General features: G+C 46.6%; 1 pseudogene; it reads right to left on the reverse strand.

The window, feature by feature from the left end:
- Nucleotides 1-548: 548 nt before the first annotated feature.
- Nucleotides 549-9,831, reverse strand: LOC138347835 (uncharacterized; annotated as a pseudogene).
- Nucleotides 9,832-14,230: the final 4,399 nt, after the last annotated feature.

Consider the following 14,230-nt stretch of genomic DNA (forward strand, 5'->3'; position numbering starts at 1 on the left):
CCCATCTTCCTTCAGCAGCTTCTCTACGCTGCCACCGACGGACCGTCACAGGCACGACGGACTAACCAGGCAAGTTCTAGCTCAGTACCAGTAGTGGACTATTCAACTTTCCTCACACTCACTTGACATATCATCACTATACCAGATTATCAGACACCTGGTTTGACTTGAAGATTTAGGGTAACGCAATGGTGTAACTTTATTTCATGTTTAGAGCCACACAATTATCAGTTACTACGCCTAGTCATGCAACATTTTCCAGTTTTATCGGGATATCATTTTAGACATCATGCTTCAGAGTTAAACTATGTACAAAAGATATAATGTGCCGGTTCAACAGAAAAAGTAATCAGTCTTTTGGGGAAAAAGAACACAGGCAAGAAAACCCCAAAAGAGGATAGTGAGTTGGGCTACTCAGACTTCACCCTAACACTCACTTTCCATTTACCCCACCCCCAACAAAAAAGCATGCAGTTGTCCCCAATGCATAAAAAATCTAAAGATTAGAGGGGTAGGTGAAGCAAACCTGTGGCGCATAGCGCCGTCGATCAGCAATCTGGTGGGTCCGATTTCCCAGAACCCACATCCTCTGCAATCTGGACACCCTCAGTGATGTCCTCAGCAATCTGGACACCCTCAGTGATGTCCTCAACAGCAACCGCACCATCAGTAGTGCTTCCTGCTGTCTCTACAGTGCGGGAGCTAGACGCCCCAGCCGCTATCTGCGATGCTCTGATTTGGTGTGCCTTCGCCTCAGCAAGTGAGGCTCTCCTCGCGGCTTCCATCTCTCGGCGCTCCTTCTTCCTTGCTCGCGCCTCATCCTCTAATTGACCCCTACGCCTCTTTGTACTATCTCGAGGGGAAGGTGGGGGAATTTCTGAAGGAGCAAACAGGGCCGCCAATACAGTGTCCTCAACAGGCTCGACAGGCTCCGGCACTCTCTCCTCTAGGATCGTGTCGATGTCTGCACGAAGACTGTCGACTGCAGCCTGAAGAGTCGACACATCTACCGGAGGGGCTGGGCGGGCTAACACTCTCAACTCAAATGCATCTAGGCGCTGGTGCACCTCAGCAATCTTCCGCTGCATCTTCCTCTCCATACGCGCTTCAGACTCCGTAATAGACTTCTGCATCCACGGCTGGATATGATGCAGAAGAGTGGCCATTTGTGCCTCCAATTTTTGGACCCTAGCAAGCGGGGCCAGTAACGGTAGAGATGCTGTGCGAGAGGAGCTCGGGGCTGGGCTACTACCCGAGATAGACTCGACCGGGGTAGTGTCAGTGGACGCCTGTGTAGCGGTGCGGGCCTGGGCCACCGTATCTGCAAGATCATCAGCTAGTGGTGGCAGCTCTGGACGGGGCCCTCGACGTGGGGCCAAATCATTAGCCTCGTCTCTGATGAGGCCGCCGTCAACGGTTCTCTGCGGGGTCTTCAACTGATCTATGTTCCATATGGGCACACCTGCTATCTTGCAAAGGGCAAAAATCATACACGGGAAGCGGTAGGTAGTAGTGACCTTGAATGACCTTTCGTGCATGACTGCCTGGAGAAGCCATGCGAAGTCGACCTCGAATTTGGCTATCATCGCCGCTATCAACACTGCTCGATCCCAAGTGACGATGTTATCAGCAGCTGTGGGGGAAAGGCAATGACGGACGAGCAGCCACAAGAACTTCGCGATGAACGTTAGGTTGGCCTTCTTGATGGCCCCCTTCGGCTAAAAAACCCAATCTGCACCCTCTCCGTCGACTGATAGGTGCAGGGCCATCCACCTCTTGGTGGTCTCTCTCAGTGCCTGTTCACGCAAAAACTGGCCATCCTTCACTATCTGCCAGCAGTAGTCAAACTCGGCAGTGTGGGGAGTCCGCGTAGCATCTGCACTCTCGCCGTATAGGAACCGGCAGATAGCTGGCAGGGAAATGTCAACCTGCACGCCCCGGACTCGAACCTGCTCCAGTGGGGCCTGTTTAGCGGGAGTAGCCCGCCTATCGATCTGTGATCGGAGAGTCGCTACGTAGGATGCGTAGAACTCTCAAACCACTTCCTCGCTGTATCGTCCCAACGGATGGGCTGCCCACTCTAAACGATGCCTGGTGAATAGGTTGTGGATCTCCGGCATCGATGGGAGACTTCCTGTAAGTACCCGCCGCTCCAAGGTGAGTGTCCGAGTCATTACTCCTTTATCAGTCAGGAATTTGGCGTCGGAGTAAACTTGAAACTGGCCTTCGACGCACCACCAATTTGGCTGGTCAGAGGCTGGGGTGGGGACCTGGGCTGGTGCACCGGATGTAGAGTCTGAACTGTCAGCCTCATCAGACGAGGCCGATGCTGCAACAGTGGCGGGTGCGGGAACCTCAGCAGAGCCTGAAGCTTTCTTGGACCAGGATACTCCTAAGGAGCCAGACGCTCCTTCCTCATTTGTGGATGACCCAGAGGGTGTGCCGGTCAGTATGCACTCCTCATAAGACTGGGAGGCAGTGACTACGCCGGACGCCACCGTCTTGGGTGTGGCTCTGGGGGCACGTGCAGCACGGGAAGGTGCGGAAGTGCCTTGGGGCACATATTCAGGGTCCTGCTCATCATCAGAGCCAATGATCAAGCGTGCAGACGGGGCAACAGTCTTGGATCGCCCGCGTGCGTAGGCTCGGTCTTGCTTGGGTGCCATAGTAGATAGTACCTACAAAGGATCACTATTAGTACGAGTAGTGTCAAACAAGACAGGCAAGCCCATACAACATAAAACATTTAAAATAGTGTGTTAGTGTTAGTGAAACTGTATCACACGACGGGCTAGATGACGGCTCGTCGTGGATATGACGGACCGTCATGAGGTCCATCGTGTTGTACTTAGTCTATGTATATAGAAAGAACCCTGAAGGAGGGGTCTCTGACCATCATGACGGTCAAGCAGGATTGACCATCGTTGGTACGACGGTCCGTCGTAAGAGTCTGTCGTAGGACACTTAGAAAATGTTGGGAGACCCTTATCAGAGGGGTTTCTAACCATCATAACGATCGTGCAGGACGGACCGTCGTCGGTACGACGGTCCGTCGTAAGAGTCCGTCAAAGGACAGTTAGAAAATGTTGGGAGACCCTTATCAGAGAAGTCTCTAACCATCATGACAGTCGTGCAGGATGGACCGTCGTGGGTATGACGGTCCGTCGTAAGAGTCCGTCGTAGGACACATAAAAAATGTTGGGAGACCCTTAGAAACAGGGTCTCTAACAACCAGAATGGTTGTGCAGGACGGACCGTCGTGAAGACAACGGTCCGTCACAGGTGTCGTTGGGCAGGGGTGCAAGGGCTTGTGCAACGGACCCTACGACGGTCCATCGTGTGTGCGACGGTCCGTCATCGGGGTCTCGTTCTGAGTAGCAGTGTTAGAACTAGGTGTACCCTACGCATCCCCGATGAACCCACATGGTCTTGTAGTGTTGTGGACCTATATGTGTCTATCCCAACGACCTAGGAAACTACCAAAGCAAAATCACCTATGCCTAGGGTTATCAACATGGCACATACGAACATTTTGAGCCTAGGTTTAGACATAATCATATAGAGGAAACAGTATACGACTAAGAACTAAGCTAATACTAACTACAAAACAAAAATGCAAGATAAATAAGTATAAATGTAGAGACACATACCTTGGAAATGGAGAGGAAAACAAACGGAGAATGATTCAGTTGGCAAGGTAGACACCTACAGCAGCAGAACCGACTAGTGGATGATAAGTATAAGGCTTAGGAGGATTTTGGGAGCAATGATCAGTGAGGGGAAGTGTGGAAGTTGAAAAGACAGGGGAGATGAGGGGAATAAGGAAGTAATAGGATGAAATATGGAGGGGGGAGTATAAACGGTCAGATTTTGAAAAGGGTCCAGCCGGGTCGTGTCGGGTAGAATTCATTAATCACGCAGCGGTTCCCCGACGACGGTCTGTCGCATCTGTGATGAGCCATCGTAGGTTCCGTCGTGTGTGCCCTAATATTCAAAATGACAGAAATACGTACCTGGTGTGATGGATGCATACGACGGTCCGTTGCATGCGCAACGGTCCGTCGTTGTATCCGTCAGTGTCTACTGCGGAGTAGTTTTCTGCAGAATTTCCTGGTGATGTGCCTGCAAATTTAAAACCCATTAATAGAAAAAATTCTACCATTATTAAAAAGACGATAAGTATTGGGTTGCCTCCCAACAAGCGCCTGATTTAATGTCGCGGCACGACTGGGGCCACTTGATTACTCAGACTTCATCAAGATGGTATGCCTCGATCACTTCATTCGCCGATTCAGCATGCCCGAGATAGATTTTTATGCACTGTCCATTCACCTTGAACCGCACACCCTCCTTAGTTTCCAACTCAACTGCTCCATGAGGGAATAGTTGGGTAACCGTGTAAGGACCAGTCCATTTGGACTTGAGTTTGCCTGGAAACAAGCGCAATCTGGAATTGAATAGAAGCACTAAATCCCCGACCATAAAGTCTCATTTTTCAATTTTGTTTTCATGATACTTCTTCATCTTTTCTTTATATAGGGCTGAGCTTTCATAGGCTTTCAAGCGAAATTCATCAAGTTCATTCAACCCATTTAACCATTGCTCTGCAGCTTCACTCCAATCCATTTTTAACTTCTTCATAGCCCACATGGTTTTATGCTCTAACTCAACCGGAAGATGACAAGCTTTCCCATATACAAGTTGGTATGGAGACATACCTATGGGAGTCTTATAAGCTGTCCGGTAGGCCCAAAGAGAATCATCAAGCCTCGACTAATCCGTTCTACTAGCATTCACTGTTTTGGACAATATCTGTTTGATCTCCCGATTCGATACTTCAACTTGCCCACTAGTTTGAGGGTGGTAAGGAGTGGACACATTATGGAGAACACCGTATTTCTCCAATAACCCCTTGAACAATCTGTTGCAGAAATGAGAGCCCCCATCACTAATAATGGCCCTTGGAGTGCCAAAACGGGAGAATATATTCTTTTTCAAGAATGCAGTGACACTCTTCCCTTCTTTGCTTGCGAGGGCTATGGCTTCGACCCATTTAGATACATAATCAACTTCTACAAGAATGTACTTCATCCCATGAGAACTCACGAAAGGGCCCATAAAGTAAATACCCCATACATCAAATAACTCAATCACAAGAATGAGGTTTAGAGGGAGCTCTTGATTTCTTGAAATACCACCATCTCGTTGACATTTGTCACATGCTTTAGCAAACCCATGAGCATCTTGATGAAGAGTTGGCCAATAGTAACCACATTGCAATATCTTATGAGCGGTTTGGATACCACTGTGATGTCCGCCAACAGGTGAAGAATGGAATGCCTCCAACACACTCAACATTTCACATTCTGGCACACAACGCCGAATAAGCCCGTCGGCACAACTCCTATACAAGTATGGTTCATCAAAAAGAACTTCTTCACATCGTACATGAACTTTTTCCTTTGATGAAAGGACAAGTCTGATGGAACAATATCACTAGCCAGATAGTTCGCAAAATCTGCAAACCATGGAATCAAGTCTTGTGAAGCAACCAATACATGTTCATCGGGGAAAGTATCATCAATGTCAGTCTTATCCCCTAACTCTCTCATAGCTTCATCCTCTAGACGAGACAAATGATCAGCAACTTGATTTTCAGTCCTTTTTCTATCCAGCACTTCAAAGTCAAATTCTTGCACCAGTAATACCCAAAGAATCAGCCTTGGTTTCGCATCCTTTTTCGCCATCAAATATCTCAATGTTGAATGGTCAGTATGCACTATAACTCTAGTACCTAGCAAATAGGAGTAAAATTTCTCAAAAGCAAAGACTACTGCGAGGAGTTCTTGCTCAGTCACTGTGTAGTTCTTCTGGGCTTCATTTAGGGCTTTACTAGCATAGTAAATTGGGTGAAGGATTTTGTTTCTTCTCTGTCCCAATACTACACCAAGAGACACCCCACTGGCATCGCACATTACCTCAAATGGACTGTTCCAATCCGGAGAAATAATGATAGGCGCAGACACTAACTTCTCTTTTAGCTCACCGAATGCTTTAAGACAGGATTCATCAAAACAAAATTTACATTCTTTCTCCAGCAATTTGCACAATGGGTGTGCAATCTTTGAAAAGTCTTTGATGAATCTCCGATAAAAATCTGCATGCCTAAGAAAGCTTCTCACACCTTTCACAGAGATCGCGGGGGAAGTCTCTCTATTACCTCAACTTTAGCTCGATCAACCTCTATGCCCTTTTCTGAAATGCGATCCAATCTCACTCCGCACCTTGGTCTGGCTGCGTGTGTTGCTTTCCTAACCCTTATCTTTACCTCATATTAAGCATCGTATTCGATATTTGACTAAGTTATTACCTCGTACCAATCAATACTAGCCTATTAGATAGGATACACTAAATCTATGTTAATAATTCTTTTCCTATTATCTACCTCCTTGGTCCGGCAAGTAGCATTAAGGCGAGTTCTAACGTTGATCATCCGTTAAAAAGACTTCTAAGCGAAAGAATTATTAATACATGCAAGACACTATTCTAGAATTGTTATTTTAGCTAGGGTTTATCTGATTATTTTCCTATGGTTCCCACAACCCTAGTTATGGATTTTAGTTCCTCATAGCCATAAACACAATTTTCAAATATATTAAATAAGAATTCATGTACTTACTTCAATGAGAAAGAGTAAAGTCCGAAAAATTTCTTGATTACTCACCAAAAATCACTTGTAAGAATCTCCAAAAAATCAAACACTAATAAACAAAGTCTAATAATATGATTTCTAATCTAGCAGAGTCCAACCTCAAAAATGAGGTTTTTCGAACAATTTATAAAAAATAAAAACCTAATTACACAAGGATTCTAATTACTGGAAATCTGCCAAAACGCGGCTGGGTCGACGAACAACGCGACGGATCGTCGTGGTCATGACGGACCATCGTGGACTCCGTCATCCCATACTTAGTGCAATTTCTTCTGCTGCTTTCTTCATTCCCCTCGACGGCAAGTGTGACAGACTGTCATAGGCACAACGGTCCGTCGAGGGTCTCGTTTCAAAATACTTCAACTCTTGGAATCTGGGTACTGGAATCACTTCTCTGATCTTCACGACGAACCTGCAAGACGGACCGTCATAGCCATGACGGACCGTCACAAGCTTCGTAATCCCACACTTGGTCAGACTTCCCCATCTTCCTTCAGCAGCTTCTCTACGCTGCCACCTACGGACCATCACATGCACAATGGACCGTCATAAGCTCCGTAGGTGGTTTCTTCTGCATTTTTCGCTCAAAATCTCCGCATTCAGCTTTGGACGAATTTCCTGCAAAACAAAGAGAAACTTATATCAAAATTAGCACAACAAAAAGGCTTTCGGAAACACTAAACTTAAGGAAAAAGTATTAATTTTACCGTGAAACCACGGTATATCATGGACCTCCGTCAAGACCTTGTCTATGCATACGGTTGGCCATTACAGCTTGTCCGACCAATTTGGAAGGTCAAACGAGCACCGAAGCGAGCGTACCTCTCATTTCGACAATTTTCGTGTGCTATAGCACACCATTTTTTGGGTGATCCAGATTCTGACGTCAAAAATGTCAAATTTTTTCGTGGACGTCCGTCAAGACCTTGTATATGCATAAGGTTGGCCATCACGGCTTTTCCGACCCATTTGGAAGGTCAAACGAGCCGCGAAGCGAGCATACACCTCATTTCGATGATTTTCGTGTACTATAGCACACCATTTTTTGGGTGATCCGGATTCCGACGTCAAAAATGCCAAATTTTTTTGTGGACGTCCGTCAAGACCTTGTCTATGCATACGGTTGGCCATCACGGCTTTTCCGACCCATTTGGAAGGTCAAAATAGCCCCGAAGCGAGCATACCCCTCATTTCAACGACTTTCGTGTGCTATAGCACACCATTTTTTGTGTGATCCGGATTCCGACGTCAAAAATGCCAAATTTTTTAGTGGACGTCCGTCAAGACCTTGTCAATGCATACGGCTGGCCATCACGGCTTGTTCGACCCATGTGAAAGGTCAAACGAGCCCCGAAGCGAACATACCCCTTATTTCGACGATTTTCGTGTGCTATAGCACACCATTTTTTGGGTGATCCAGATTCCAACGTCAAAAATGCCAAATTTTTTTGTAGACGTCCGTTAAGACCTTGTCTATGCATACGGTTGGCCATCATGGCTTGTACGACCCATTTGGAAGGTCAAACGAGCCCCGAAGCTAGCATACCCCTAATTTCGGCGATTTTCGCGTGCTATAGCACACCATTTTTTGGGTGATCCGGATTCTGACGTCAAAAATGCCAATTTTTTTGCGGACGTCCGTCAAGACCTCGTCTATGCATACGGCTGGCCATCAAGGCTTGTTCGACCCATTTGGAAGATCAAACGAGCCCCGAAGCGAGCATACCCCTCATTTCGATGATTTTCGTGTGTTATAGCACACCATCTTTTGGGTGATCCGGATTCCAACGTCACTAATGCCAAATATTTTCATGGACATCCGTCAAGACCTTGTCAATGCATATGGTTGGCCATCACGGCCTGTATGACCCATTTGGAAGGTCAAAGGAGCCCCATAGCGAGCATACCCCTCATTTCGATGATTTTCGTGTGCTATAGCACACCATTTTTTGAATGATCCAGATTCCAACGTCAAAAATGCCAAATTTTTTCGTGGACGTCCATCAATACCTTGTCTATGCATACGTATGGCCATCACGTCTTGTCCAACCCATTTGGAAGGTGAAACGAGCCTCAAAGCGAGCATACCCCTCATTTCGACGATTTTCGTGTGCTATAGCACAACATTTTTTGGGTGATCCGGATTCCAACGTCAAGAATGCCAAATTTTTGCATGGACATCCGTCAAGACCTCGTCTATGTATACGATTGGCCATCATGGCTAGTCCGACCCATTTGGAAGGTCAAATAAGCCCCGAAGCGAGCATACCCCTCATTTCGATGATTTTCGTGTGCTATAGCACAACATTTTTTGGGTGATTCGGATTCTGATGTCAAAAATGCTAAATTTTTTCATGGACGTCCGTCAAGACCTTGTCTATGCATACGGTTGGCCATTATGGCTAGTCCGACCCATTTAGAAGGTCAAATAAGCCCCGAAGCGAGCATACCCCTCATTTCGACGATTTTTGTGTTCTATAGCACACCCTTTTTTGGGTGATCCGTATTCCGACGTCAAAAATGCAAAAAATTTTCATGGACGTCCGTCAAGACATTGTCTATGCATACGGTTGGCCATCACGGCTTGTCCGACCCATTTTGAAGGTCAAACGAGCCCCGAAGCGAGCATACCCCTCATTTCGACGATTTTCATGTGCTATAGCACACCATTTTTTGGGTGTATCAAATTCCGATGTCAAAAATGCTAAATTTTTTCGTGGACATCCGTCAAGACCTTTTCTATGCATACGGTTGGCCATCACAGCTTGTCCGACCCATTTGGAAGGTCAAACAAGCCCCGGAGCAAGCATACCCCTCATTTCGACGATTTTAGTGTGCTATAGCACACCATTTTTTGGGTGATCCAGATTCCGATGTCAAAAATGCCAAATTTTTCGTGGACGTCCGTCAAGACCTTGTCTATGCATGCGGTTGGCCATCACGGCTTGTCCGACCCATTTGGAAGGTCAAACGAGCCCCGAAGCGAGCATACCCCTCATTTCGACGATTTTCGTGTGCTATAGCACACCATTTTTTGGGTGATCCAGATTCCGACGTCAAAAATGCCAAATTTTTCGTGGACGTCTGTCAAGACCTTGTCTATGCATACAGTTGGCCATCACGGCTTGTCCGACCCATTTGGATGGTCTAACGAATTGTCACGGACTTTTTGATCTAGACAAGACTCTGTGCGGCACTTGACGGTTTACTCACGATTCTTGCACGTTCTTGCAAACTCAAGTTAGCCTCTCACTCGGATCTCTAAGAAAATAAGAAGGAAGACAGAATATTAGAAGAAGGAACTTCTATTACTCTATAAATAATTGGATGCTTTACAAGTAAAATGAACTATTTATACTACTCTAATGCCTAAGAGATAGTAAATGCTACACTATACAAGTTCCTAAGATTATGCCTACAAGACAAGCTTCTAAGTCTTCCAAGAAGGACTCCTAGATGCTCCTAGTTTGCCCCATGTTCTGCACAAGCCTCTCAAAGGCTTGAAACTCCTGAAACTGCCGCCCCACTACCAAGTTTAACGGCTGTAACTCCCATAACAGCTGAAACTGTTGTAACGGCTGTCTCTTTAACTTCAACTGCTGCTGGCCCCCTTGGCTGCTGGCTGGCTTGGGCAGTCTTCCCCCTTGCGCATGCTGCTGGCAGCCTGATTGGGTGGCGTTCTGCCTGAATGGATGGCGGGGCGTCACAATCTCCCCCACCTAATAATGCGACGACCGCGACGCATTGTTGCAAGAACTCCTAAATTTTGTCTTTGAACTGCCACAAGTCTTCGTACTTCTCCCAATTAGCTTCTTCCGGAGTTTGTCCCTTCCAATGTACGAGAAACATGGCATTGGCCAGCTGTCCTCGTTTCCGCTTGGCTTGGTAATCTATGATAGCTTCAATTTCTCGATCATGCGAGGCAGTAACGGTGATAGGGGCCCATTGTGACTTGTTCCAGCTGGGATCGTCCTTGTCCTCATGATAAGGCTTAAGAACGCTTGCATGAAAGACCGGGTGGATCCTTAAGTGAGGAGCTAACTCCAACTTGTATGAAATTTTACCCACATTGGCAACAATTTTGAACGGACCCTCATATTTCCGCACCAAATTGGGATGCTTTCCTCTAAGTGCCTTAAACTGCCTTGGATTAAACTTTACCAAAACCATATCACCTTCTTTGTAGTTGGTGGGACGATGCTTGCGGTCGGCGAACTTCTTCATCCTCCTTGCCGCCTTGCTCAAATAAGATTTGGCAAGGTCGAGTTGCTCTTCCCAACCCTTGGCAAGGTTGTAAGCGCGCAAACTCTTCCCCTCGAACAAGGTTGGCAGTGAGTGCGGAGTTTGGGGTTGCTGGCCTGTTGCTAACTCGAAGGTGTGCGCCCTGTAGATTCACTCCTCTGCAAGTTGTAAGAAAATTGCGCCATGTCTAGGAGCTTAGCCCAATCTTTCTGATGTGCACTGACATAGTGCCTAAGATAGCATTCCAACAAGGCGTTGACTCGTTCAGTTTGGCCATCAGTTTGGGGGTGGAAACTGGTGGAGAAGTGAAGTTTTTATACAAGAATTTCAAAGAGTTCACTCCAAAAGTTCCCTGTGAAATGAGGATCCCGATCGCTAATGATGAACCTCGGCAGCCCCCAATACTTCACAACATTTTTAAAGAACAATTGTGCAGCTTCCTTAGCAGTACAACCGGCTGTGGCAGGCATGAATGTAGCATATTTGGAAAATCTATCCACTACGACCATAATAGTGCCAAACCCGTTTGACTTCGGCAAAGAAGTGATGAAATCCATAGATATACTCTCCCATGGACGATCAGCTATGGGTAATGGCTCCAACAGCCCTCCTGGTTGCCTTTGCTCTACCTTGTCTTGCTGGCACACAAGACAAGTCTGCACATACTGGTCGATCTCTTCCCGCATACGTGGCCAGAAATAGAAGGCCTCCACTAATGCCCTCGTTCTCTTCTGTCCTGAATGCCCAGCCCACGGAGTGTCGTGGCTTTCTTTGATAATATGCCGCCTGATGAATCCGAACTTGGGTACATAAATCCTCCGGCCAGTGGTAAGCAAGAATCCGTCTTCTACCCAAAACCGTTTGGTTCGGCCTTGAGCAGCCAGCTGTATAATCTTCTTGGCTTCCGGATTGCGTTGCATACCATCTTTGATTGCGCTTTGGAACTCACTACGGACTGAGGAGATGGCCGCTAATTCAGTCTTTCTGCTCAATGCATCGGCTACCACATTGCCCCTTCCTGGTTTGTACTCCAAGTTGTAGTCGAATTCCGCTAAGAAATCCTGCCAACGAGCCTGCTTGGGTGTGATCTTCCTTTGTGATTGAAAATAGCTTGAGGCAACGTTGTCGGTTTTTACTACAAACTTGGAGCCTAGTAGATAATGCCTCCATGTGCGTAGACAATGCACAATTGCTGTCATCTCCTTCTCCTGCACAGTGTACCGTCGTTCCGCTTCATTCAGCTTCCGGCTTTCAAAAGCTATGGGGTGCTTTTCCTGCATCAAGACTCCCCCAGTGGCAAAATCAAAAGCATCCGTATGGATCTCGAAGGTCTTGGTGAAGTCAGGCAGCATCAAGACTGGTTCCTCAGTAATTGCAGCCTTAAGACCTTCAAATGCCTCCTGGCACTCCTCGCTCCACAACCAAGGCCTGTTCTTCTTCAGCAGCTCGGTCAGTGGGGCATATATAGCGGAGTACCCGCTAATGAACCTGCGATAATAATTATCAAGTCCAAGAAAAGAACGTAGCTCGGTCACTTTCGTAGGCGCTTCCCAATCTTGGATCGCCTTTACCTTTGCCTCATCCATACGAAGCTCACCTTGACTGATCACATGGCCCAAGAAATGTATCTTTGGTTGGCGAACTCGCACTTCTCCTGCTTGACATAAAGCTGATTCTCCCGCAAGAATTTAAAGACCTTCTTCAAGTGCTCCACATGTTCCTGCAAAGTGCTACTATAGTCGACTATGTCATCTAAGTACACTACTACGAGAAGGTCCAAGTAGGGGTGTAAAATCTCGTTCATCAGCGTGCAAAATGTCATACGGTTGGCCATCATGGCTTGTCCAACCAATTTGGAAGGTCAAACGAGCCACGAAGCGAGCATACCCCTCATTTTGACGATTTTCGTGTGCTATAGCACACCATTTTTTGGGTGATCTGGATTCCGACGTCAACAATATTAAAATTGTTCGTGGACGTCCGTCAAGACCTTGTCTTTGCATACGGTTGGCCATCACGGCTTGTCCGACCCATTTGGAAGGTCAAACGAGCTCCGAAGCGAGCATACCCCTCATTTCGACGATTTTCGTGTGCTATAGCACACCATTTTTTGGGTGATTCAGATTCCGACGTTAAAAATGGCAAATTGTTTCATGGACGTCCGTCAAGATATTTTCTATGCATATGGTTGGCTATCACGGCTTGTCCGACCCATTTGGAAGGTCAAATCAGCCCCGAAGCGAGCATACCCCTCATTTTGACGATTTTCGTGTGCTATAGCACACTATTTTTTGGGAGATCCAGATTCCGACGTCAAAAATGCTAAAATTGTTCGTGGACATCGTGAAGACCTTTTCTATGCATACGATTGGCCATCACAGCTTGTTCGACCCATTTGGAAGGTCAAACGAGCCCCGAAGCGATCATACCCCTAATTTTGATGATTTCCGTGTGCTATAGCACACCATTTTTTGGGTGATCCGATTTTTGACGTCAAAAATGCCAAATTTTTTTGTGGACGTCCGTCAAGACCTTGTCTATGCATATGGTTGGCCATCACGGCTTGTCCAACCCATTTGGAAGGTCAAACGAGCTCTGTAGCGAGCATACCCCTCATTTCGACGATTTTGGTGTGCTGTAGCACACCATTTTTTTGGTGATCCGGATTCCGACGTCAACAATATTAAAATTGTTCGTGGACATCCGTCAAGACCTTGTCTATGCATACAGTTGGCCATCACGGCTTTTCCGACCCATTTGGAAGGTCAAACGAGCCCTAAAGCGAGCATACCCCTCATTTCGACGATTTTCGTGTGTTATAACACACCATTTTTTGGGTGATCCGGATTACGACGTCAAAAATACCAAATTTTTTTATGGACGTCCGTCAAGACCTTATCTATGCATACGGTTGGCCATAACGGCTTATCTGACACATTTGGAAGGTCAAACGAGCACCGAAGCGAGCATACCCCTCATTTCGACGATTTTCGTGTACTATAGCACACCATTTTTTGGGTGATCCAGATTCCGACGTTAAAATGGCAAATTGTTTCATGGACGTCCGTAAAGACCTTGTCTATGCATACGGTTGGCCATCACGGCTTGTCCAACCCATTTGGAAGGTCAAACGAGCCCCGAAGTGAGCATACCCCTTATTTTGACGATTTTCGTGTGCTGTAGCACACCATTTTTTGGGTGTACCGGATTTCGACGTCAAAAATGCCAAATTTTTTCGTGGACGTCCGTCAACACCTTTTCAATGCATACGGTTGG

The sequence above is a fragment of the Solanum lycopersicum genome, chromosome 4 (genome assembly GCF_036512215.1).
Source record: "Solanum lycopersicum chromosome 4, SLM_r2.1".
Classification (NCBI taxonomy): Eukaryota; Viridiplantae; Streptophyta; class Magnoliopsida; order Solanales; family Solanaceae; genus Solanum; species Solanum lycopersicum.